Genomic DNA, 27565 nt, shown 5'->3' with positions numbered 1-27565 from the left:
ACCAGTGCTTCGTGTCCCTGCCGAAGTAGCTGACACACACACACACACACACACACACACACACACACACACACACACACACACACACACACACATACACACACATACACACACACACACACACACACACACACACACACACACACACACACACACACACACACACACACACACACACACACACACACACACACACACTCTTTGAGGTTTGATTTACACACTTTACACACACATACACCTGGGAAAGGCTGGCACAGGTTTACTAGCTATGCCCCCTTCTGCACAGACTATAAGGTAGTTACCACTGCCACCAGTCACTCCTTATCAGCTACTTTAGGGCTGTTAACAAAGGGTGTCCAATCTTACTGTATAATAATACTAATACAAATGGTAGTTTGACCAAGAGCAAGGCTATTAGGAGTGTCCCACACAGCGTCACCAAGTAAATATGCAAGTACTCTCAAAACTTAAATATTTCTACACAGATCAGACACAATGAAATGTTTAAATATATTTAATAATAAATAACAAAAGAGCAAGACAATACTAAACATATATTCACATGACATCAGAATATTGGTGTACAGGCGTACACAAATAAAGAAAAACAAAATCTAAACTCAGCTTCGCTATATTCCTGACTGTGTCTAAGAGAATTATACTATACCTAGTAACTTACTATTAGAGCAAGGCAAATGATGTGGTGAATGGTCCTTGTCAGGTCCAAGTCATAACACAGAATGCTCTCTCTCACTAAGAGACTTCTCAAAACAATATCTAAAATATTACTGCTGAGATAGCTTGCAAAATTACATAATTTCTGGTCATCTGACATCTAGTTCTCATGCAAACCTCCATTGCTGAAGTTGGCAGTATTTAGCATCTACTTGTAAAAATACTCATACAAGGGCTTTTGCCCAGATCTATGGCAGATGCTGGAAGTCATAAAACAATTGCATTACTTCATGCTTCCAAAGTAGCAATTAGTTCACCCCGAAGACAATGCAGGAAGCTTCCTAGCACAGACTTTATGTCTCTAGCTGCATTGAAACTTGTCAGATAGCCTCTTTATGGCCTAGCCTATAAAGTAATTTAATTTCAGATATTTTTCTAAAGTTTGCTGGACTGAGGTTAACACTCCAGTTTCCTGTTTTAACATATACATTTAAACAGTTACAATAGTACATATACATTTCTGTTCTCTTCCAGTAGGGCACACTGTGGATACATTTTAATCACAAGCACTTTACAAATACCTTTTCAACACAAACATCTGTACAAAGCAGTTTGATATACAAATGACATACAGTTCTACTACATTTGTAACACAAGCATCTTCTATGACATACAGTTCTAAAACATGTGTAACACCAGCATCTTGCATAAATTAGTTTGATATTCACAAATGACATATAATTATTTACAAAATTCCAGCAAGCTGTGCTGGCAGTACCTCCTTTTGTCACACACCTCATCAGAAAAGCTATTCCACTCATCCAGCATACCTCATGTGAAATATGTCCTCAGATGTCCCGAGCCTTCTACCTTATAACTTCAGATTGTTTCGCCTTGTTCTCATAAATATTATTACTTTGCATATGTTGTCATTTGCTTTGCAATCCTGTAGCTCTATGATTGCATACTTTGGGGTCTACCTTGCTGATTGGCACTTTTATCTGCATCCTATGTTCAATACTGTTTTAGTATACTTTTCTCTTATGTCCTTTGTAAGGCTTTCGTCTGGAAATTATTCAAGGTTACATTACTTGGTTATGCATTTTTTTTAGTAAATGAAAAGATTTTGTAAGAGTCATTTACAATCTTGAAGATATTCTGTCCCTAGGCAATTCCTAACTTAATCCACTGGTAGTGTGTATATATATATATATATATATATATATATATATATATATATATTTTTTTTTTTTCCTTTTACCTGGTACTAGGTGACATTAAAAGGTTTTCTCATGTTATTCACTGAAACTGAATCTGTCACAAGTAAAATAGTAAATTACCAGTTTCTTAAGGCACAGAAAACTCAACTGATGCTCCATTGAAGTATATGCACTTATAGGTTCATAGGTTGGTACTGGGCTATCTGCCCGAAGGCATATATTAGCCCAGCCATGTTGTGCGGTATTCACCGCCCCTTTAGTAGTTCCCTAAACCCTTGTATTAGCAGCTAGTACCCTTGGCCCCTATCTAGTAGTGCTGTTGGTGTGATCCCCGGTGTGAACTTTCTGTTACCCATCCACTCATCAAGGTTCCTCTTGAAGAGTGATAGTGAGGGGCTCTGTCTTATGTAGATTGGCACCCTGTTCCATAGTAAGGGAAGTCTCTGCGAAGGGAATCTATCCCTCCAGCATGTTCTATTCATTGTTGTGTTGAGGTTTATATCCCTAGAGTGTGTCGCTCGAGTAGATTTGGTTTTGCTAAGATGGAGCATGTTCAACAATTCTGGGTTGGACATGGCTCTGTACGTTAGACAGAGATCGCCTCTGAGAAAGCGGTATGCAACAGAGAACAGTCTTAGTTTTTTCAATCATGCTGCATAGGGCAACTGTTGGAGACCAGCAATCCTCTTGGTTAGGTACCTTTGTGGTCTCTCCAGCTGCTGGAGATGTCTAGCCAGGTACATTCCAACTGGTGCATTGTACTCAATAATGGGTCTGATGAGGGAAGGGTGGAGGGGCACCATTACATCCTTAGATCTTGATGCCAACCCTTTTGTGATCAGATGGGTCACATAGAAGGATTTTCTAACCACTTTGGCAACATGGTTATCAAAGGAAAGCTGACTGTCTAAATGGGTCTCTAGATCCCTTATTTCTTCTTCAGATTTCAGGGGATTACCTCCTATGTTGTAGTTTGCGGGTACTCTGTTTTTTCCAAAGGGGATTACTACGCATTTTTTTGCATTTAGCTTGAGACCATGGCTTTGACACCATGCATCAGTCTCATTTTAGGCCCTTCTGGAGAATCTCTATGTCGGCCGGAGACTCTATTATAGCACCCAGTTTGCAGTCGTCCGCAAGCTTAGTCAGCCACAGCCCTTCCGTGCTTGCCTGTATTTCTGAGAAGTATATGCCAAACAGGAGGGGCCCCAGGACAGAGCCCTGAGGCACACCACTCATTACTGGTCTGGATTCGGACATAGATCCCGCAACTCTTACTTTATGGGATCTGTCTGAGAGCCTGTTTGCGATCCATCTTGTGACATAAGGGTTTATGCCCAGGCTGGTGAGCTTATCAATAATACCTGAATGGAGAATGGTGTCAAATGCTTTAGCAAGGTCAAGGTAAGCCGTGTGTACCTCCTTTCCCTTATCTATAACCTGAGTAACTGTCTCAAAGAAATCCACCAGGTTCAGGAGGCATGATCTGCCCTTGACGAAGCCGAACTGTGTGGGGTCCAGTGACTGGAGGTTCCCAATCTCTCCATTTATGAGTTCCATAATGATTTGCTCCATAGCCTTACAGATCAGACTGGTCAGGCTTATTGGTCAGTAGTTCCCAGGGTCAGTTGTGGCCCCACCCTTGTGTAGCGGGACCACCATTGCTGTGCACCATTCTATGGGCACATATCCTGTGTAGAGGCTGAGACTGAACAGGGTATTAAGATGTGGAGTTAATTCCTTTTGGAGCTTGCGTATGACACAGCCTGGGACACCATCTGGTCCCATGGAGGCAGTTTTTTAGCTTTAGATAGAGCCTTGATAACCAACGTATCAGTAATAATTGGACTTACACAATCCCCTAGAATGGTAATAGGCCCTGTAGGTGGTGAGGAGGGGGAGAAATTTGCACTGAACCTGTCAGCCAAGATGTTGACAATGTCAGAAGGGTCAGTGTATTTTGTTCCATTTTGTACTAGCTCAGAACAGACCTGAGCGTTGCCATTTAGGTTTTTGACATAGTCATAGAAGGCCTTATGGTTATCCTTGGCAACTTTCTTTTCAAAATTAGCTTTAGTTGACTTGATGAGGGCCCTCAATTTCTTACTAATGCTGATCAGGGATGATTTTTCTACTTGAGATTTGGCCTTTTTTTGTATAAGTCTCCTCCTTTTATTGTAAAGTTTGCTTATGGCCAGGGTCCACCAGACTGTTTTTTTCTTGCTTGAGGAAAGAGTCTTGGTTTTATTTGGGATAGCATGGTCCATTGCAATCCTGAAGATGCATATAGAGTGCCTTGGTGTAGGATTCCGCATCCTGGATATCATTATCCTTCTGCAAGGGAATAGTGAAGCTTTCCACTTCGGATGCAAGTAGTTTGAAGTTTGCTTTGGAAAGGTTTTTGACTATGGTTTCTTTGATTGGGGGAGGTGGAGGAGTGAGGATGTCCAGGGTTATCAGTTTGTGGTCGGATCTGACCAAGGAGGGGGTGATAATGGGTGTGGTACAATGTGCGCCCATATTTGTGATGATTAAATCCAATATGTTGTCCCCTCTAGTGGGGGAACATACTAGTTGTTCAAGGGCATTTGAATTTATAAATTCTATGAATCGCTGAGCATAGGAGTTGGAACATTGGTAGTTCGCCCAGTCTATACCAGGGTAGTTGAAATCACCCAAGATTATGGTGTTTGATAGGACCTTTATATTTTCCAATGTCTCGCGGAATGCAGAGTGAGCATCTTGGGACATGATGGGCGATCTATAACCGGCTATGACTTCAAATGTGGTTTTGCCTGCTGATAGTTGTGCATGGATGATCTCTGTGGCATCATGCTGCGCTACTAACCTGGAGATATGGGTATCTTTGATGAATATGGATACACCTCCGCCCTTTGTACTGCGATCCGGTAACTGAGGCCGGAAGGTATGATATGAATTGTAACCTGGCAGTGCTGGGGTGCTCTCTTGAGCCTTGAACCAGGTTTCCGTCACTGCACAAACATCGATTTTCTCCATGCTGAGGAGAGCCTCGAGTGTGTGCATTTTGAGGTTGAGACTTCTGGTGTTGAGTAGCATTACCCTTAGTTTTTGGTTACCTGTGCTGGTTACGGTGGTTGGTTTGTCCTTTGAGCCTTGACTAAAAAAGGCACTATGGGGACGGCAAGAGTCTTGGCCAGTATTCGAAAACCTAGGGGTGACAGGTACAACCCATCTCTGGCAAAACAGCGAGGCTTGTCTATCATCTCATCCCAGGCAGACAGACACTGGATCCCCTTAGAATGACACCAGAAGCTTAGCCAGTTGTTGAAATTGATCATTTTGTCTTTGTATTGTGGTATCATTCTAGGTGAAGATAGTATGCTACTCAAGGTCAGGGTCATACCAGCTTGGGCTACATGATCAGAGAGCTCCTCAATGTCTCTTTTCATGTAGTCCAGGGAGGTACGTCTTAGATCATTCACACCAACATGTACAATGACAGCGTCATACTTGTACTTGTTCTGGAGTGACCTAAGTGCCTGTGTTATGTGGCGGATCTGAGCACCCGACAGGCAGCTGACAGTAACCTTCTCCTTGTTCAGCCTGGTGAGTGGAACATCCGTGTGCCTTACTATAGAGTCTCCTATTACTAGAGTGTTAGGTATGGTGTTTTGCCTTAAGGGCTGTTGTGAGGCACACTGCTGAGGTGAATTATGTGTTTTCTGGCTTGTGTTTGGGGGTGCAGGTTGCTTGCTTGTCTGCTTTGGAGGGCACTGTTTCTTTTTCAGATTGGTACCTAGTGCCCCCGAATATGTTTTTGTGTATTTATGCGTATGTTTTGCCGGTGCTTGTTTTGTAGATTCATGTGTGACAGGTGGTGTGATGCAAGTGTGTCCCTTATCCTCTTGACTGTCTGTTACAGTCATGGGTTGAGAGCGCTTAGCCTCCAGTCTGGCTGTGTATTTGCATCTTTCACAAGTGTTTGTGTCTAGAGGTAAGAGGAGAGGGTTGTCTGTATACATGAGGCAGTTGTGACACTGCCTTAGGATGCCCAATTCCACCAGATGAACTGGAGAGTACACCTGAAGCTGACCTCTGGACATGCTCTGAAGAGTAAATTGAACTTAAGTCCTGCGGACGATCGAGGGTCTTATGCTATATTATAATAGTGCTGTCTAGGAAATCTGGAGAATAATAGTGCTGTCTAGGAGATTAGAACAAGTGCTGATATCTGTTTTGCAAGTGCTGCAATAAGAGCAGCTGATCTGAAGCACTTGAGTTGAGGCTTGCCTAGTTCTAAGGGAAAATTTACAGTGCAGACTTTGTGGGGCCGGGAATAGTATACCCCAGCTAACCGGCGCTGCCCGACACTGCTCTGTGCGCAAGACCACGAAAAAAGAGAGTTGCAGGGTTTTTCCTCTAGATAAGTGAGGACAGTGAGTACAAGAGCTGTTTTTCTCTAAGCAAGTGAGAAAAGTAAGTACAAAACCTGTTTTCCTCTAGGTAATGAGGAAGATAGAGTGCTGTAGTAATTAGTAGCTTATTTAGTGCTTACAAGTTCTGAACAAGTGCTGAGCATGAACAAGCAAATTTAAGTGCTAAAACTAAGAATCTGTATCTGCACTAGATGAGTTACAGGACAGAAACAAGTGCAAATACAGGCTTTCAAATCAGAATGTTGAGAGAGATGGAAGAGATTGCCCAAACGGCCAATAACTACAAATTCTGGGCCAGAACCACTACTTATGTGGTAGACAGGTTACCTAGTGCTTACCACTCCCACTGATAAGCTAGAAGGCTTCCCTCCAACACAGAAAGGCTTGGGAGACTCAGAAGCTTACATACAGTCCTGGATACAGCAAGTCTGTATCTGGAACACTAGTTACAGGAAAGGTAGGAAACAAGCTTACAGTTTTTTTTTTTTTTTTTACAGAAAAGTAGCAAAAACAGTAGTAAAAAACAATTCACATGCAGTGCAAGCTAGCACACTTGAGTATGCAGCAATATTAGACCAAACACAGTTTAAAAATGCAATTAAATTACAAAGAACTAAAAGCAAATGCAGAAAGAGTTTATTAGGTAGAATGTGGTAAAGAGATGGGACGGGGGAGTGTCCCAGATCAAATATACAGTGGGGCGGGCAACTGCAAAAGCCACCAAATTTAAACTACAAACGAAGAATAGGGAGGGTGAGTGGGATAAGACAGTTTCAACAGAGATATAAGCAAAAACTAGCAGTACAAACTTTAAAACCAAAAAAATATTCTCAGCTCTGTATATTTGCCGATCAGTCTCTCAGAACAGTGAGACAACAGTTTCAACACAGATCTAAGCAACAATTAAACTCTATAACCAAAAAAATATATATACTCAGCTCTGTATAATTGCAGATAATATGTAAGGCAGTCTGTCAGAACACTTGATTTACATATGTGCAGTTACTTAAATATCCATTAAATATTTTAACTGCAGATATTTTAGAAGTGGCTAAAAATTAACGGGATATGTTACATACCTATGCAATGCTTTAAAGCTTGGTGACACTGTGTGACAGCACATAGTTCATACCTCTCAACTGTACCGAATCCCTGGTTTGGAGAGCTAAATAATGAGGTGCCACGAATTTATGAGTGGCTCCTTTAATTCCCGATTTTTTTTTCAAGTTTTTTTTTTTTTGTTTACAAGTAGCTGTGGTTGATTGTATCATGCATTAGCTTCCTGAGGCACTCAGACAGATTGTCAGCCAATTGGAGACACTGGGACTATGTTTACATTAGCATGCTGCTGTACTAATGTTTGGATCTGCCAATCAGGTAAGTTGGAATTTGGATTATTCATTGGAATATAGCAGGGCAGCAGTGTGAACAACAGGCCATGCAGCAGTGAGCAAGCAGAGAGGGTCAGGTGTGGAGTTGCATTGGCTCATTTTCAAAAGGTGAGTGCGGCAGTTCCTGGACAGTTTTTGTCAGTGTTTCAAAGGAAGATTTTCATCATTGAGTCATCTGTCCAACTCTGTAATCATGTGGGTAAATAAGAGTTTTGAATGTACAAGACAGGGAGTTATTTCACTTTTTATCTCCGGTAACAGAACTGCAAAGTCTGTGGGAGATGGAACCCTGTTAATCCCATTATGTCAATATTGGCTTTGTGGTTTAGTTTTTTTAATGATATAAGTTTAAAAAAATTAAACAAATAAAGTGTATGCAGTTTTTTATAAGGCCAGGTCACAGGGGTATGATGCTTTGTTGACTTGGGACAGATTTTATGGAGTGTTTTTTTCAGACTGCGTTACAGTTACCTTCATTCATGGTAGAGTTCTGAGCAGTTTGATGTCTTACTGACAGGGATGGCAGTAACTGTATGAGACTATTAGTACTGTGAAACTTTGTGGTGCTGACCTTACCTCTCAGCTGTTCCACATTCCCAGAAAGTTAACGTTTTGCTTCATAGTTTGGTCTGCTCCTCTGGAGTTCGTGGTTGCTGGCTTAGTACGATTGATTTGACAGCTCTAAATAATAACATACATTTAAGTTTCAGTTTTTCTGTCATTCAGAAAATGTATGCTACCACAAAACTTGTTATTCTAGTGGCTTTCAAAGTTGACAGGAGAAAAAATTAAAAGCTGTGTCCGTAAATTTAGTCAGTTGTTACTTTCTTTAGTTAGGCTTTGACCACTTGTCTTGCACAAAGAGTTTGAAAGGTATGATGGGATTGAGAACTATACCCCTATATTTTGCTGTTGCAACTGGGCTGGTCTGTACTGAAAAACAGAGACAGTCTGTAGGCTGAGAGATTGAATGAGTACTCATTGTCAGCAGCTTGAATTGTTTTACTCTGTGGTTAAGTGTCGCAGTTCTGGAATCCCGATCACTGCCATCACTTGCCCTCATGTTCCCATTCCCTATTGCCGGTTAAGTATTTTCCTGGCCTGCAAGAGTGTGAAAAGAGCATGCTCACAGTCTAATAATTGTGGTTGTTGTACTGGCACTGTTTGAAAGCTACGGTGCAGTGGAGATACTGTTTACTTTTGACCGCATCAATTAGAAATGGATATTGGCAGCCACTGTGTTGAACTGTTGCAGTTCTTGGGATGCTCTAGCAAACAGTGCAGTTTCTTTTAACCAACCTACTGGAAGACTGGGCATGAATAATAGTTTCATAGACCACATCCACAGGAACCAACAGGCCAGGTGAGATATTGATGAGTTATGTTCAAAAGCAAGCTATCCTCTTTAATTTTATATTGCTATAGTTTTAGATTACAGGGCTGGGAGAGCAGTATGCAGGCAAGGTACCATTTCGCTACCCATGATTTGGGAGCAGTGAGTTTGGCTCTTGCTGCTTTTCAGTCTCAGCCGGCTGCTACTCTCATATGTTTAGAGATATACAGCTCTCTTGGGTTGTCTTTTCAGTAGATTCTTCTGTTCTCTGAACAGATTTGGTGATGTAACTGTTTGGCATTAATTTTTGAATTTGCTTTTTGGGACCTGTAGCTACCTGTTAAACTAAGCTTCTCATCTCACCATTCTTTTGTCATACATGATGTTGATAAAGTCACACAACACAACTGGCAAGAAAAGAGTGGTTTTGTTAGTTTTTATTTAAGTACATTAAAAGGGGTGCATGCTTTATATTGTGTACATTAAATATTTATATGAGTAAGTGTATGTTGTCTACTGTATAATGTATACTGTCAAATATAAGGAAAAAGCATAGTAAACCATCTGAGAATTACATTAGGAAGTTGTAAACCAAAAACTTTAATAACACCTTAGTGGTTTTGTATTCAATGAGAATAAAGAACAACATAAAAAAAAAGTTTTTTTTTTTAGTGTGTGTGCAGTTGTTCTCAATTTGAAAATATTTGGATGTGACTATCTTTTAGGATTTTGTCGACAAAATTTATCAAGCTAATGTTGCAGGAATTGTGTGTGTGTGTGTGTGTGTGTGTGTGTGTGTGTGTGTGTGTGTGTGTGTGTAGGCATACCTCGCATTTTGTCTGTTCTTCAATTTGCATTTGAATGTTGGTATCCCACAATTCCACTGGGGTAAGTGGGGTTGCCTAATCATGTTTTGTGTTAATCACTGTCCCAATTTTTGGCCAATTGTACCTACTTTTCATGGGCCTTTGTCCAGATTTTTGATGTTTCTAAGTTGAGAGGTATGACATAGTGACATTAATTATGCACCTAAAGTGAACTTGGCAGTGCTTTTATGCAGTTAGCTGTGCAGTGATGTACTGAGGTTTGCTTGCACTCTTCATCTGTCTATGCTGTGAAACGTATACAGAAGCACAAGACACAATCGGTGTAATACCAAATGCCACCTTGTATGAATTTTCTGAGAAGCAAAATGTTACTTGCCATACTGCATCTAGGATTAAAGCAGTAAATATATAGGCTGTGCTGCATATGGTGGCTTGTTCCTCAGCAAGATGGCCCAAAGTGTGCATAAGCTGTATAGTCATACAGTATTTACAATTACAGTGCTATAGTGTCCACATACATGGATTCATGTCAGATGCATAAAAACGGATTGGTCTGGTGAGCCCACATCATTTTCTTGTCTGCCTCTGTGTAGAGGATCCCCTCTGCCACCATTGCAGCCAAAATCAGTACTATTGGCAAGGTCAGGGAATGGTATGTACCCAGGGTGTGTATGCGTGTGTGTGTGCATGTGCATATATGTGCATGTGTGTGTGTGTGTGTGTGTGTGTGTGTGTGTGTGTAGGGTGATGCATAGTATACAGTCCATCCCAGCATCAGGATGTGTATAACACTCTGCTACCTGTCACTGTGTGTGGCAGCAATAGCCAGCCTCCACTTGCATGATGCATTGGCAGCTGACTCCAACTTTGTTGTGATCCCAACATTTCTCCCAGTCACCCCTTCTGTAGTCTGGCCATGTTTGCTCAAGCACTTTACTAATACAAATATGAAACATTTCCCTCAATAAGGGTGAAATTAAGGTAGTTTGTCCGTGTATGCACACTGACAGATACTTACACTCACTCACAGACACACACACACACACACACACACACACACACACACACACACACACACACACACACACACACACACACACACACACACACTCTCTCTCTCTCTCTTTAAGTACTTGCCTTCTACCCACACCCTGGCTGTAGCAGACATAGTGTCTGAAAAAAATACTTCCCAGTGCATCATATACTAGAGCCTCTCCTTAGCTGTTTTACCTCTATTTCACTATAGAAAGGTACTTTGGAATGTGATTGCGAGACTGTGGATGGCACAGTAGCTTAACCTTTACTGTTTTTCTTCTCACAGCTTCAGGGTCAGTACGATCTTTCCATGAATAAGGAGAAAGTAACAATGAGCTGCCTGTCAGGTACCAGGATCTGCCACATAACGTATGCACTCAGGTCCCTCAACAACAGGTACAAATATGACTCTGCCATTGTACATGTGGGTGTGAATGACCTGAGACGTACCTCCCTGAACAACATGAAAAGAGACATGGAAGAGCTCTCAGATTATGTAACCCAGGTGGGTATGACCCTAGCACTGAACAGCCTCCTGCCATCACCCAGAATTATACCACAGTACAATCAGAAAATGATTGAGTTCAACAATTGGCTAAGTTTCTGGTGTCATTATAAGGGAATCCAGTATCTGTCTTTCTGGGATGACATGATTGACAGACCTCGATGCTTTGCCAGAAATGGCCTGCATCTGTCACCCCTGGGCTTCCGGAAACTGGCCAAGGCTGTTGACCCCTATAGTGCCTTTTTTAGGCGGTGTTCCAAAGACCAAATTACCACCATTAACAGCTACAATCAAATGCAATCTGAGGGTTATGCTTCTCAGTGCTAGAAGTCTAAATCTCAAAATGCAGTTGCTCGAAGCACTCCTTAAATTGGAGAACATCGACATTTGTATTGTAACAGAGACCTGGTTCAAGACAGCAGAAAGTACCCCTGCATTACCAGGCTATAACTCATTCCACACCTTTTGGCCCCAGAACTTGGACCGAAGCTCCAAAGGCGGTGGTGTTTCCATATTCATAAAAGATGTGTGCACCTCCAGACTGGTAGCCCAACATAAAGCATCAGAGATACTTCAGGTGCAGCTAACATTGGATAAGACATCAGTTCAGGTCGTAGCCTGCTACAGATCCCCAAAGGCTCACACTCCACGTTCCTAAGCACCCTGGAGAATATTAGGGTCCAACCTAACATGCTCATACTGAGCAACTTCAACAACCCATGTACCAATGCACTTTATTTATTTATTTATTTCCAGTTTGATAACCTGGGAGGTCCACTAGGCTCAAGGAGCCCATTTTCAGTGGAGGCCTGGGGAGAAAAGCTCCATATTACACACAAGAAAATCAAACATGATTATTTAAAACAAATGTAGAATTATATACTGAGATATAGCAAAATACAATTGAAAAAAAATGAATACTCTTCATGGCATATATGTAGTTGCTTAGAGAGCCATTTGCACAGCATAAAGTTGAACTGAGGCAGCGGAATAAGCTGACAAATATTTAAAAACTATGAAATTATAAGTCTTCGGTTAGTAGTTGCAAAGACTGGATATTTGAAAGACAGAAGTAAAGGTTTAGTAGTATGTGGAAGAAACAAAGGAGGAAAGTGCAATGTGTACAAAGTATACAGTCAAGGTTCAGGTGAGAGAAAAGAGGGGACGTTGGGTAGTAGAGAGGGAGGTGGTTGTTTAGAAGAAAAAGAAATCTGGTGAAAGTAGAGAGAGGCAGTTGTTTAGTAGCAAAAGTGGAGTACACACATATCAGGGATGATTATAGTAGCTAGTTAGCAGCATCTCTTAGCATGAACCTTATATGTAGGTAGAAAAGAAAGAGAAAATGTCCAGATAGGGAGAGAGAGTAGAGTTACAAAGCTATGTACAGCATTTACATTATATACATTCAAGGTTTTGATGTTATATTACGTTAGATTCAGAGAGGGGAAGCTGTAAAGGAAAAACAGCAAGGTGTAGAGGTACATGTGGAAGTACATGTATAGGAGGCAATTAGCAGAATAGGGGCATTAGCAGGATTAAGTAGGTTGGGTGCAATTACATTTCCAGTTATGGGAACGTTTCTTGGAATACATTAATTCAATTTCCCTGGATCAGCTCGTTCTTACCTCCACTAGAGGTAGCAACATCCTTGACCTGATCATTACTAACATGGGCGACCGTTGCTCTACATTAATAGTCAGCTCCTCCCTGGTTAGATCCAACAACAAACTAATCACCTTGGAAATCCACATCCTCCGCCCCCCACTCCGCAAAGGTAACTACCGTGAAAAACATCTCCAAAGCTAACTTTTGGCTCCTAAAAACAGGCGGCTAACTTCACAGCACCCATGCAAATGGAGAACAGTTGCATGACTGCCGAATCATGCACACATAAATACATGAAAACATACTCGGAGGCTCTAAATAAAAATCTGCAAAAACCAATAGAGACCTCCAAAGCATACAACCAAGCAACCTCCACCCCCAGCACAAACCATGAAACACATACTTCACAAAACCAGTGTGCCATGCAATCACAGCCCGTAAGGCAAAATAACATACCCAACTTAATAGTAATAGGTGACTCTGTAGTCAGGCACACTGACGTCCCACTCACTAGGCTGAATAAGGAGAAGGTTACTTTTAGCTGCCTGTCAGGTGCCAGGATCCGCCACATAACACAAGCACTCAGGTCACTCCAGAACAAGTACAAGTATGACTCTGTCATTGTCCATGTTGGTGTGAATGACCTGAGCCGTACCTCCCTGGACTACATGAAAAGAGACATGGAAGAGCTCTCTGATCATGTAGCCCAGGCGGTATGACCCTGACCCTGAGTAACATCCTGCCCTCACCAAGAATGATACCACGGTATAAAGAAAAAATTCTCAATGTCAACAATTGGCTAAGTTTCTGGTGTAATTCAAAGGGGATCCAGTGTCTGTCCGCCTGGGGTGACATGCTCAACAAGCCACGTTGCTTCATTAGAGACACCTTGCACCTGTCACCCAGGCTTTCGAATACTGGCCAAGACTCTTGCCACCCTCCATAGTGCCTTTTTTATGAAAGGCTCAAAAGACAAACCTACCGCCGTAAATAGTACAAGTAACAAAAAACTGAGGGTAATGCTACTCAGTGCCAGAAATCTAAATCTCAAAATGCATGCACTCGAGGCACTCCTCAATATGGAGAAAATCGATATATGTGCAGTAACAGAAACCTGGTTTAAGACTCCAGAGAGCACGCCAGCACTACCAGGCTACAACTCATTCCATACATTTCAGCCACAGAACCCAAACTGAAATACAAAAGGCAGGGGTGTATCCATATTCATCAAGGATACCCTCACCTCCAGGTTAGTGGCACAGCACGATGCTTCAGAGATCATCCATGTGCAACTAACAACGGGCAAAACTGCAATTCAAATTGTAGCTTGCTAAAGATCACCCACCATGTCCCAGGACTCCCATTCCGCATTTCTGGAAACACTGGGAAACATAAAGGTCCTACCAAACACCCTAATATTTGGTGATTTCAATTACCCAAACATTAACTGGGAGAACTACTCAAGTACTAACTCCCTTGCCCAACATTTCCTAGAATTTAAAAACTCAAATGCCCTGGTTCAACTGGTCAACACTCCCACCAGAGGTGACAACATATTCGACCTGGCCATCACCAACGTGTGTGACAGGTGTTCCACACCGGAGGTCAACCCCTCGCTGGTTAGATCTGACCATGAACAAATCACTTTGGATATCCACATTCTGCCCCCTCCCCCGGACAAGGAAACCACCGTGAAAAACCTTTCAAAAGCAAACTTCATGTTACTTAAGACCAAGGTGGAAAGTTTCAAAGCCCCCATGCTGTAGGATAACACTGTCCAAGCTGCAAAATCCTGTACTAATGCATTCCACAGGCACCTACAAGAATGCATGGATTGTGCCATCCCAAGCAAAACCAAGACTCACTCCTCCAAAAAAAAAGGAAACCAGTATGGTGGACTCCTGCCATAAACAAGCTATACAATAGAAGGAGGAAACTAGAACAGAAAAGAGTAAAATCCTCCAAGAAAAGGAAACCAGTATGGTGGACTCCTGCCATAAACAAGCTATACAATAGAAGGAGGAAACTAGTACAGAAAAAGAGTAAAATCCCAAGAAGGGAAGACATCCCTGATCAGTATCAGCAAGAAACTACAATCCCTCATAAAATCATCCAAGGCGAGCTTTGAAAGAAAAATTGGCAAGGACCCCAAAGATAACTACAAGGCATTTTTTAGCTATGTCAAGAATCTATGTGGCAATGCTCAGATCTGCTCAGGGTTAGTGTAGAATGGCACAAAATACACTGAAATAACTGATATCGCCAACATCCTGGCAGACAGGTTCAGCACAAACTTCACCCCCCTCTCATCCCCAAAAGGGCCCATAACCATACCAGATGAATATAGAGTCCTTGAAATCACAGACACTCAGGTTAAAACAGTCCTCTCCAAAGCCAAAAACACAGCATCAATGGGATCGGACGGTGTCCCAGGCTGCATCCTACATGAGCTCAAAGATGAACTAACCCCTCACCTAAACACATTGTTAAAACTCAGCTTCTCCACAGGCTACATACCCATAGAGTGGTGCACAGAAATGGTTATTCCGCTTCACAAAGGTGGAGCCACAACAGACCCCGGGAACTATCGCCCTATAAGCCTGACTAGTTTGGTGTGCAAGGCTATGGAGTGTATCATCATGGAACTCATTAACAGAGACATTGGGAACCTCCAAACACTGGACCCTACCCAGTTCGGCTTTGTTAAGGGCAGATCATGCCTCCTAAACCTGGTGGACTTCTTTGAGACAGTTACCATGGCTATAGACAAGGGAAAGGTGGTACACACAGCCTACCTAGACCTCGCTAAGGCCGTCGACACCATTTCCCATTCTGGTATTATAGACAAGCTTACCAGCCTGAACATAAACCCCTATGTCACAAGATGGGTTGCCAACTGGCTCACGGACAGAACCCACATTGTGAGAGTTGCGGGAGCTAGATCCAACTCTAAATTGGTTACAAGTGGCATTCCCCAGGACTCAGTTCTAGGATCCCTCCTGTTTAGCATATACTTCTCAGAGGTACAGGCAAGCACAGGAGAACTATGGCTGACCAAGTTCGGAGACGACGGCAAACTAGGGGCTAGAATCGACTCTCCAGCTGACAAAGACGTCCTCCATAAGGGTCTCACTGAGATGGATACCTGGTGTCAAAATCATGCCCTCAAGCTAAATGCCAAAAATGCATAGTCATCCCCTTTGGAAAAAACAAAGTACCCACAAACTACCACATAGGTGGTAGTCTCCTAAATATGGAAGACGTAATAAGGGATCTGGGGACCCAAGTAGATAGTAATCTCACCTTTGATAATCACATTGCCAAAGTGGTTAGAAAATCCTTCTACGTGGCCCACCTAATCACAAAAGGGTTCGCATCCAGATCAAAAGAGATCATTGTGCCCCTCTACTCATCACTCATCAGACCCATCATTGAGTACAACGCCTCTTTGGGATGTACCTTTCAAGACATCTGCAATAACTAAAACAGTAAATCCACGACAGTAGACACAGGAATACCAGGTAGATCCAACAAGAGATTTATTAAAGCGCTTTTCGGCTCACAATATGACAGCCTTCCTCAGAATAAAAAACATAATACTGCACTTTCCTTTTATGCAGAAAAAGGCGCAAAACAAGGAACAATCATTCAATTAATTATTAAATTAATTAATAAGGGTGAATGTTTAACTAAGCCTACTCAATAAACATTTTCTTAAAGGTGTATTTATAAAACCAAAAACAAAAGTAATAAAATGAATGTATATATACTACTACCATTGATGCACATTAGCCTGGAATTAATTACTACAAATAAAATCTGTCAACAACTTCAGCCCATGTTATTAGACACTACTAAAACCATGCTTGCTAAATAAATATGTGTATAGGTACAAACACCTATCAATTATTATTTATTTTATTATTATTTTCTGTTGTTGTTTTTTATTTTTTATTTTTTATTTTTTATTATCTGTTGTTTATTGTTATTCTCAATTTATGGAAAAGTTATAGTATGTTTATCAAATTAGTTTGTTTGATTAATTCATATGATATAAAAATTCATAAAATTAATTTTTAATTTTTAGATTTTAATTTTATTGCCCTTTAGGCTATCTCACTAAGCTCTTCAATTTCAATAACACTCCTATTGATGAAGCTTCATTTAAACCTGGATAATTACCCGCATTCAGTTTAATTTGCCATTTTAGTTCAAGTTCGAGCAACTTTAATGAATAAGGCCCGCCTCTAGGGTTAATTTTTAATCCATCAATGATCAAAAATTTAAAATGGTGATCAGGGAAACTTACAATGTGTTTGGCTAGTGCATTGTCAGTTTTTTGATGAGTGACAGCATAGATGTGTTCATACATCCTGTCTCTGAGCCTACGCTCAGTTTTGCTGACATAAAAGGCGGCACAAAATGCACATTTAGCCAAGTATATTATACCTTTAGAATTGCAATTGAACTTGCCATTTATTTTATATAAAACTTTATCCACAGTAAATGTACTACTAACCAGTACATGCTTGCACATACTACATGCCTCACATTTAAACATCCCTGTTGACCTTCTCAATGAGTCAGGTTGAAATCTCAAAGAGTCCTTTAGATTCAGACCACGCTTAAATGTAACCCTGGGTTTGTGACCAAGCTTGTTTAATAAGGATGTGTTGTTTTTCAACAAATTCCAATTTTTATTTAAAATGTTTATACATTCAGAGCTCCATTTAGTATATGTCGTAATAAATGACACAACGTTGTTTTTAACTACATTTGGGGTATCAAGTGGGCTTTCAAGGTTTGTACACAGGTTTAAACTCTTATCAAACGAGTCACCTAGTTCAGTAAACTCAAGACTAACACAGTTATGTTCCAAAAAAAGATGATTAATACCTTCACTCTCCAAGTTGTCTACCAAGTTTATAGGACATGAACTATATATAGCCAATAAAGGCCTAAAATAGTTAGTATCTCTTTTAAATTTGACCTCGGCTATAATCTCGTCAATGAGCTCAACCGGGTAATCTCTCTTCAAAAAAGCTGATTTTAAAAATAGACATTCATTGTCAAACTCATTATTGAGAGTTACAATCCGGGCCGCTCTGACCAGTTGTCCCTTTATAACAGCTTTCTTTTGGTGAAGTGGGTGGCAACTTGAAAAGTGAAGGAACGAATTAGAGTAAGTTTTCTTGCGATAAATTTTAGAAACATAACAATTTAAGTCCAAATTTTTCGATAACATGATGTCCAAGTAAGGGATAGCAAAGTGGTCATAGGTATATGTAAACTCGAGGAGGTCAGTAGACTCATTGAGAAAGCCAACAATATTAGAGGCAATTTGGTCGTCACCTTTAATCAACAAGAAGATGTCATCCAGAAATCGAGTATAAAAAATAACTGAATGTTTGTATAAATCAGATTTAAATACTAGGTCAGATTCCCAAAAGGCCATTACCAGATTAGCTACGCTTCCTCCACACGGTGATCCCATAGCTATTCCTCTTTTCTGTTTATAAAACAGGGACTCAAATATGAAAAAATTGTAAGAAAGGACAAGATCTAATAGTTCGGACACTAAGTAAATTTCCTTTTTTGGGAATTTATATTTGTACATCATGAAAGTAACCCATTCGATAGCAGTATCATGGGGTATACAAGTGTACAAGTCCTTTACGTCCACTGTTAAAAAATTATATTCACTGTCAAATTTCAATTTGTTGATCTCACTCAAAAAGGCCCAAGAATCTTTGCAAATTTGTTTTTCTTGGATGACTATTTTCTGTAGTGAAGCATCTATTACTTTAGCACAAACATATAGTGGTGACCCTCTGCCGTCTACCAACGGTCTCATAGGTGGTTCATGTAGGTCTTTGTGAATCTTTGGAATTCCAAAGAGACTAGGGTAGACCGGAAATGAGGTAGTTAAATAATTGAGAAGTTCACCATCGATATATCCCTCAATAAATAGATCATTGATACAGGATTTAATTAAACCGTAAGCGGAATTAACCTCTGACCTAGAACTAATGACGTAAGCTTCTCCCTTAAGTAAAGAGTGAATTCTGTGATTATAGTCATCTATATCAAAAATGACCATCCCTCCCCCCTTGTCAGGTTTACATAGTCTAATTTTCTGTGAGTGAACAAGTTTAATCAAATCTAGTTCATCCTGGTTGTTAATTAGCTTCCTTTTTGTTTTAGCCAGGAATCTCAAATCTAACTCACACACATTTTCAAAAGTCTGTATACTGGGGTGGAGTGGCGGATTAAATGTACTAGATATTCTGTACTCACTAGAAGAGCCTATATTGTCGATATTACCCATTAAGTATTGAAAGTTCAGCTTCCTAGTGTATTTTTTAAGGTCCATAATCACAGAAGTGACATTGAGTTTAGTGTAAGGGACATAAGGAGTTCCCTTAGATAATAACTCAACAAGATCATTGGATAATGGGCAAGAAGAAAAATTATAAACCTTAAAATCATTTTTGTCATTAAGCATTATGATAGGTTTTGTTTGTTCATCAAAAGCATCTAGATCAGCATTCAGTAATTCAGGTTCAATAACCAAGACAGAGTCAGAACATGCTTCAAGTGTATCACAGGAGGGGGAAGCTGGGTGACTTAATAGTTCACAATAACCAGTTGCCTCCTCTAGTGAAAAATTTTGGATCTAGTATTAAATTTATGTGTATTCCTTTGTTGTTTCGGTCTAGCCCCATTAAACCCAGAGTTAGGAGGCATGTTGGAAACCTCAACAAAATTACAATTATGTCCTTGGCTAAGATTGTGGTTGTTGTTACCAGTATTTTGAAGCCTTTCACTTCTCCTAAGAGTAGGAAATTCAACTTCATCATCCACAAAATTACCATTAAATTCATCATTGTTAGCAATCTGACTGTCACATATTTCAGTAACATTATTTAAATGGTCCCTAGATGAGCAAGTATTACAAACATTACAAACATGATTTTTTGAATTAACAACAGAGTTGGTCACAGATGGTCACTGCCATGCTTGAGCTGGAGACGGCATAGGATAAGCAGTGCCTTCTTTATAGGCTTTAATGTCTCTCTCCAGTTATTTAGTCTTGTTAGATTGAAGTTTAAATAAGTACTTGTCAATACTAGAAATAGACCTAGAATAGTCAAATTTGTATCTGAAAAATTCAGCATGGTGCGTGACATGTTTATCCAAATCCAACACTGTTTCAGTCAATTCTGACACCAGAACAGAGTAATGTTTAATCATCAAGTTGAGCAAATCGGCACCCTGTTTTTCAAATAATTGTATCAGTTCCTTGTGAAATGGTGACTGGTTAATTAGCCCTGTAGGGTATTGCGTTCTACGCAACCCTTTAGGTATGATGTTTACACTAAGACATTCTTTAAAATACGCAATTTCTAATTGTGTCTTTTTTAGTTTTAACAAAGTGTTGTCCAAGGCTTTTAAATTACTTACAATATCAGGGCCTTTAACATTGTCATGGTTCTGATTTCCATTCATCATACAAGAACGGACAAGTCCAGGTGTGTTATTGCCAAATACAAAACAATCCTTGATGATTCCTGCTATATTCGGAGAATTCACTCTAAATGTACCAGAATTATGCTCACAGTTTAGGCTAACCGGAGCATTATCTATACCATTAAAACCAGAAGCTGGTACACCATTTAATCCACTTCGCGGTGCAATATCAGCGTTGTTACTCGCTGAAACGGAGAGAGCTGGTGACCTTTGCCCTGGTGGTGGCGTGCGGACATCACTAGTTCTAAAATCAGAACTAGCACAAGATTGTCCGTTAGAGGTAACAGCATTAGAACTAGATAAAATTGCAAAATTAGACCTAGTGTCTATAAAGTCCTTAAATGAACGCTGATTTATGTCGACAATGTCCAGGCGTTTACAAAGAGCATCAATTTTGCCAAGCAAAAGTCCAAAATTTACGGACTCCAAATCTGTTACAGAGTTAGTGTTAGAAACTTTACCCGGTACACCGGAGTCTGATAGTGAACCACCTGTGCTGTTCAAGCGGTCTGCTGGAAGTGGATCGGACGCCATCAAACAAATAAAACTAAATTCACAAACAAGATCAAAAGCAAAACAGTAAATCCACGACAGTAGACACAGGAACACCAGGTAGATCCAACAAGAGACATCTGCAATAACTGGAAAGGCCGCAGAAATACCTCACTAAAAGAATCACTGGTCTCAAACAGATGCCCTATGCAGCTTGACTGAAGAAACTCCAGCTGTACTCAGTTGCATACTGCCTACTCATAGGTGATCTCTGCCTGACATGCAAGGCCACGTCCAACCCAGAATTGATGGACATGCTCCACCTAAAGAAAACCTTATCCCCTCAAGCCACATGCTCTAGGGATCTAAACCTCACCACAACAATTAATAGGACGTGCTGGAAGGATAGATTCCTGTCCCAGAGACTTCCCATGCTTTGGAACAAGATTCCAATCTACATTAGGCAGAGCTCCTCGCTAATACTCTTCAAAAGAAACCTTGACGAGTGGATGGGAAACAGAAAGTTTACCCCAGGGATTACTTCAGTGGCTCTGCTGGACAGAGGCACAGGGAACTAATCTAAGGGGGTGGCGAAAGTCAACACATTCTGGCTAGGCTTATAAATGCCTCCGGGCAAATAGCCTAGTACCTACCTATGAACCAATGCACTGTACGAACACGTACACAAATGCATGGATCTCGCCATACCCAATAGAACCAAGATGCTCTCCTCCAAAAAAGGAAGCCAGTCTGGTGGCCCCCTGCCATAAACAAACTCTACAACAGAAGGAGGAAACTGATGCGAAATAAGGTGAAGTCCCAAGACTGGAAAAACTCCCTTATCGGCCTCAGGAAAAATTGAGATCCCTCATCAAATCCTCTAAAGCTAGCTATGGAAACAGAATTGCAGCAGATATTAAAGACAGCTACAAGGCCTTCTATAGTTATGTAAAGAATCTCCACGGAAATACACAGATTTGTTCTGTGCTACTGTACAATGGTACCTCCTGTTCCGAGCCAACAGATATTGCCAATATACTGGCCGACAGATTCAGTGCCAACTTTACCACTCTCTCCCCCACCAAAGGACCAATCACAATACTAGTAGATTGCCAGGGACCCAGTATTACTGCTGCACAGGTTAAAACAGCACTGCCCAAGGCCAAAAATACAGCATTTATGGGACCTGACAATATCCCCGGCTGTGTTCTACATGAACTACAGAGTGAACTGGCACCTCACCTGTATGCCTTGTTCAGTCACAGCCTCACCTCAGGCTTTGTCCCTACTGAATGGCGCACTGCTGCAGTCATCCCTCTCCACAAAGGTGTTGCGACTACAGACCCTGGGAACTATCGCTCCATTAGCCAGACGAGTCTGATATGCAAAGCTATGGAGCGCATCATCATGGACCTAATAAACAAGGACATAGGGAATCTCCAAACTCTGGATCCCACACAGTTTTGTGAAGGGTAGATCATGCCTGCTCAACCTGGTCAACTTCTTTGAGTCAGTCGCCAGAGCTGTGGATGAAGGCAAGGTGGTTCATGCAGCCTACCTTGATTTGGCCAAAGCCTTTGATACCATTCCCCACTCAGGAATCATAGAAGAACTCACTAAGCTAGGCATCAACCCCTATATCACTAGGTGGGTTGCAAACTGGCTCACAGAACCCACATTGTAAATGTAGCTGACTCCAAGTTAGACTACCGACCAGTCACAAGTGAAGCCCCACAGGGTTCAGTTCTGGGTCCTCTCCTGTTTGGTATCTACTTCTCTGAAGTCCAGGCCAACACGAAGGGACTCTGGCTGATAAAGTTTGCAGACAATTCCTAGTTGGGAGCTATTATTAACTCCCCAAGTGATGTTGACATCCTATAGAAAGGCCTCACTGAGACCAACAACTGGTGTCAGAACCGTGAACTTAAGCTCAGTGCCAAAAATATGTGTCATTATCCCCTTTGGGAAAAACCTGGTTCTCATGAATTACCACATCAGTGGTAGTCCACTGAACACAGAAGGCATTATAAGAGATCTGGGAACACAGGTTGACAGCAACCTCTCTTTTGACCACCACATTGCCACTGTGGTCAAAAAGTCCTTCTATGTGGCACATCTCATTACTAAAGGTTTCGCACCCAGGAAGAAAGAGGTCATTGTCTCCCTGTACTCTTCCCTCATTAGACCAGTCATCGAGTACAATGCCCCATTTGGCATGTACCTCACTAGACACCTGCAACAACTGGAGAGGCCTCAAAAGTACATCACAATTAATCCCTACGTCACCCAATGGGTTGCTAACTGGCTTACTGATAGAACCCACACTGTAAAAGTAGCCAACTCTAAATCCAGCTCCAGACACGTGACAAGTGGAGTACCTCAGGGTTCAGTCCTGGGACCGCTCTTGTTTGGCATCTACTTCTCTGAAGTACAGGCCAACACTAAGGGACTCTGGCTAACAAAGTTCGCAGATGACTGTAAACTGGGAGCCATTATTGAATTCCCAAATGATGTGGATACTCTACAAAAGGGCCTTACAGAAACAGATGCTTGGTGCCAGAGCCATGGGCTCAAGCTCAATGCCAAGAAATGTATAGTTATCCCAGGAAAAAACATGTACCCGTGAATTACCATATAGGTGGCAGTACACTAAACACTGAAAGTGTGATAAAAGACTTGGGAACACAGGTGGACAGTGGTCTCACCTTCGATAACCACATTGCCACAACAGTCAGGAAATCCTTCTATGTGGCACACCTCACCACTAAGGGCTTTTCATCCAGAAAAAAGGAGGTCATTGTCCCACTGTACTCATCCCTCATTAGACCCATTAGACCCATTATAGAATACAACGCCCCGTTTGGTATGTACCTCTCAAGACAACTGCAACAACTGGAAAGGCCGCAGAAATACCTCACTAAAAGAATCACAGGCCTAAAGCAGATGCCCTATGCTGACCACCTTAAAAAACTCTACCTATACTCTGTCGCATATCATCTACTTAGAGGCGATCTCTGCTTAATATACAAGGCCATGTCAAACCCAGAGCTGTTGGACATGCTACACTTAAAGAAATTCCAATCCTTCAGAGCCACACACTCCAGGGATCTAAATCTTGTCATCACAATAAACTAAACATGCTGGAGGGAGAGGTTCCTGACCCACAGACTCCCCAGACTCTGGAATAGATTGCCCATACATGTCAAGCAGAGTGCCTCTTTGGCCCTCTTCAAAAGGAACCTTGACGATTGGATGGGAGAAAGGAAATTCACCCCGGGGATCACGTCAGTTGCCTGCTAGACAGGGGTCCAGGGAAGTAAATAGTGTGGGAAGAAATAGCCAGGGAATTGTTATGGCTAGGCTTGTATAGGCCCTAGGGCTGATAGCCTTGTAGCAACCTATGATCCTAAGAGGATCCTAGGCCTTAAACAGTTGTCCTATATGGACAGACTAAAAAAACTCCAACTATTCTCTGTTTCATATCATCTACTTAGAGGCAATCTCTTCTTGACTTACAAAGCGATGTCTGACCCAGCTCTGTTAGAAATGTTACATCTAAAGAAATCCCAATCTCTCAACACCACACGCTCCAGAGACATCAACCTCATTACCATAATCAACAGAACAAGTTGGAGGAACAGGTTCATAACCCAGAGACTGCCCATGCTATGGAATAGACTTCTCTCACATGTTAAACAGAGCACCTGACTGGCCCTCTTCAAGAGAGATCTTGATGAGTGGATGGGAAATAGAAAATTCACCCTGGGGATCACTCCAGTGGCTTTACTTAACAGAGGCACTGGGAACTAAGGTCGGGTGGCATGATGCCAGGGTAATCCTATGGGCTAGGCTTGTAAAGGCTCCTGGGCCATCAGCCTAGTACACACCTATGAACCATATTATCCCATGTGTGCTCAAGATTTCTGTAGATATTCTAGTTTCCACTCACTTCTGAAAAATGTCTACCTGACTGGCTACTCTACATTATCCCATTTATTGCAATTGTCCTTGCTGTTATGATTCTGGCCTCTGCTGAAAAGAGTTTAGAAAGGACTAGTTTGCTTAGTCACATACAAATAGATTGAACCAGTGCATTTAACTCTTTTAAAAGTGCTGTGTAAGCATGAATCTGTGAGAACTGTAGTGTTGCATCTACAATTCTTTGTGCACTAGTTTAGGATTGACTTTAAGGTCTGTGTGCATATCATTGTATTGTGGCAGATCTTAAAGTATTCTCTCATCCTCAATTTAAGTATTGGCTCTAGTTTAAAAAAGCAGTAGTAAAAATGCAGAATAGTGTGATTTCCTGCCATTGTATGACTCGAGAACTACAGCTACAGTAGGTATTAAATCTGCACCTGTATATCCTGTTTGTAGTCTTAACACTAGATGGTTATTTCTGACATGGCAATTAGTTCGTCTGAGCTCTGTCTTGTTTTGAAGAAGAATATTATGCACTCGTATGTCTCACTTCCATCCCTTTTATGGATGATCTCTAATGTATGCACGTTTTCTGTCTGTTGTTCTCTCTTTGTACTTTTCTGGGCTATGTTTAGACACTAAACACAGAGTTGTTTTAAATAGTTCACCTAAGAATAGTCATGGGTTACCACTAATTTCTTCTTGTTTGACTTCATCACAGAAAATATGAATCATAAGGCTGTGAACCTTATGCATACACTGGTGCCAAAGTTAGTGTGTGATTGAATGCACACTGAAATGTAGTGCATGCTTTTTTCATGTTCACTGGTTCAAAATGGCTGAATAAACTGTCATCCATTATGTACTGCACCAATACATGAGATGAGCAGTGTTTGAAGCTTCCGTGTTTCAACCACATGAGCACATGTCCACTAATGAAAGAGCTGTTTTACAGAAGTAATATGTATATGAATTAAAAAAAATAATTGTGAGCCAGCTCCAAGACCAATGTTTCTAGCAAGTGATCATCAGAAGGGAGTGACAGGTAGCGGTGGTAAGATGATTGTCTGAGATCTGTGAGGAATAAGATTTTCCTAGGGCAGATGAGTGAAACTAAATACAGTTAAAACTACTGATAGCAGGTGAGTTTCTACTAATGTAGGGTCTCCTCTGATAGATAAAAAATATGCCACTGAAGATGTTATTTACTCCATAACCCTGTGCACAGTGTCAGGCAGTGAAAAAGAGAGAAGTCCAACAGCACCTGAGCACAGTCCCTTGTTATCTCTTAGACCCCACATGTAGCCTCTCAAAACATCATGTAGTGTCAGGGAAAGATCACCCAGTACTTAAAGAACTATTGAATTATACCAGTCCTCAGTACCTAGATTGCTGAATGTTAGTCCAGGCTTACTGGTCCCTTGTGGGCACAATGGTCATTGTGCACATTATCAGAATCAGCTATGTGCCCCTCTGTGACCTGTAGAAAGCCTACTGTATGACCCCCCATAGTCCTGTGTGATAGACATATACACCATACACAGTGCTACTTTGCTATGTGCATTCAACAGTGTGGTCATTGCTGTGCATGAATTGCTGAAAGGGAGGGTTTGCAGTGCTGTTTCGGTGTCCATCCTCAGCATAATGTATCCCACAACTGTTTGCAGTATGAGTAGATTCCCCTGTGCTGCTCTGCTCAGTGCTTTGTGTGGTACAGTCCTTTGAGCACTTTGTGGGTTTTTGATAGGGAGGGAGCGCAGTACCGGTATACTGTGCATCCTCAATGTAATACACTGACTCTCAATCTGTGCCTTGTGCAAAGTAGGGTTTATAATGCTGCTTTATTGTGCACCTTAGTGTTGTTAATGTCTGACTGTTTTCTGAGCATGTAATCTGCTAAATAAATGTAGGACAAGCAACGCTGTACTAATTTGCACCATTTTGTTCTAGCCCCCCATAGCATCTTGTGTTCTAATGACACCTGGTATCCTGCATCCCAATGTGTGAGTGTTATAAATTGGATATGGTATGATATAAGTCCAAAAACAATTTCATAACAACTGAAACATAAAAATTTAAATGAGCATTCCTTCATGAAGTGCAGGGCTAGCCCCCCACTCCCAGCACCACCATGCAGAAACTTTATCTGTTATATAACATCCTTTGAGGTCACATAAGCTAAAGGGAAGTTAGCAGTTTCTGACAAAGTAATCTGTCAGATTCAGACTTTGTGTGCAGTAGACTAGGAATTAACGAGCTGCACATTGGCTGCCCTACCTGGTTGCAGTAGTGTTCTCTGAAATGGACAGCACCCAGCGGTTCTGTTGTCTGCCATTCATTCCAGCAGGCTACCTACTAAACTGCAGCTTAGTAAACATGATGTTCAGTATCTGAATCATGGTTCTGCTCCAGCAGCACCACCAAAATTGCTCTATGTTTGTATTATGGCTTTCCCTAATGTGGACAGCAACTCCAGTTTTAGGTTACTCACAACTGGTACTTTGAGGGAAACATCAAACATGGATTTCCAACAGCCTGATTCTTCCACCCCCAAAACTGCATTTGTTTTAGCAAGTGAAAATTTTATTTTTTGGTTTGTTTATTTGTTTTAGC

The 27565-nt window shown here is 41.3% G+C and overlaps 1 protein-coding gene across 1 annotated transcript in view; it reads left to right on the top strand.

Moving 5' to 3' along the window:
• The window catches only part of PIK3R5 (phosphoinositide-3-kinase regulatory subunit 5), an 823030-nt gene that overhangs the window by 165886 nt on the left and 629579 nt on the right, over positions 1–27565 (top strand). The window lies entirely within an intron of this gene.

Source organism: Protopterus annectens, chromosome 10.part0 (genome assembly GCF_019279795.1).
Source record: "Protopterus annectens isolate FY-2018-M chromosome 10.part0, PAN1.0, whole genome shotgun sequence".
NCBI lineage: Eukaryota > Metazoa > Chordata > Ceratodontiformes > Protopteridae > Protopterus > Protopterus annectens.
This window is presented reverse-complemented; position numbering and strand designations above follow the sequence as displayed.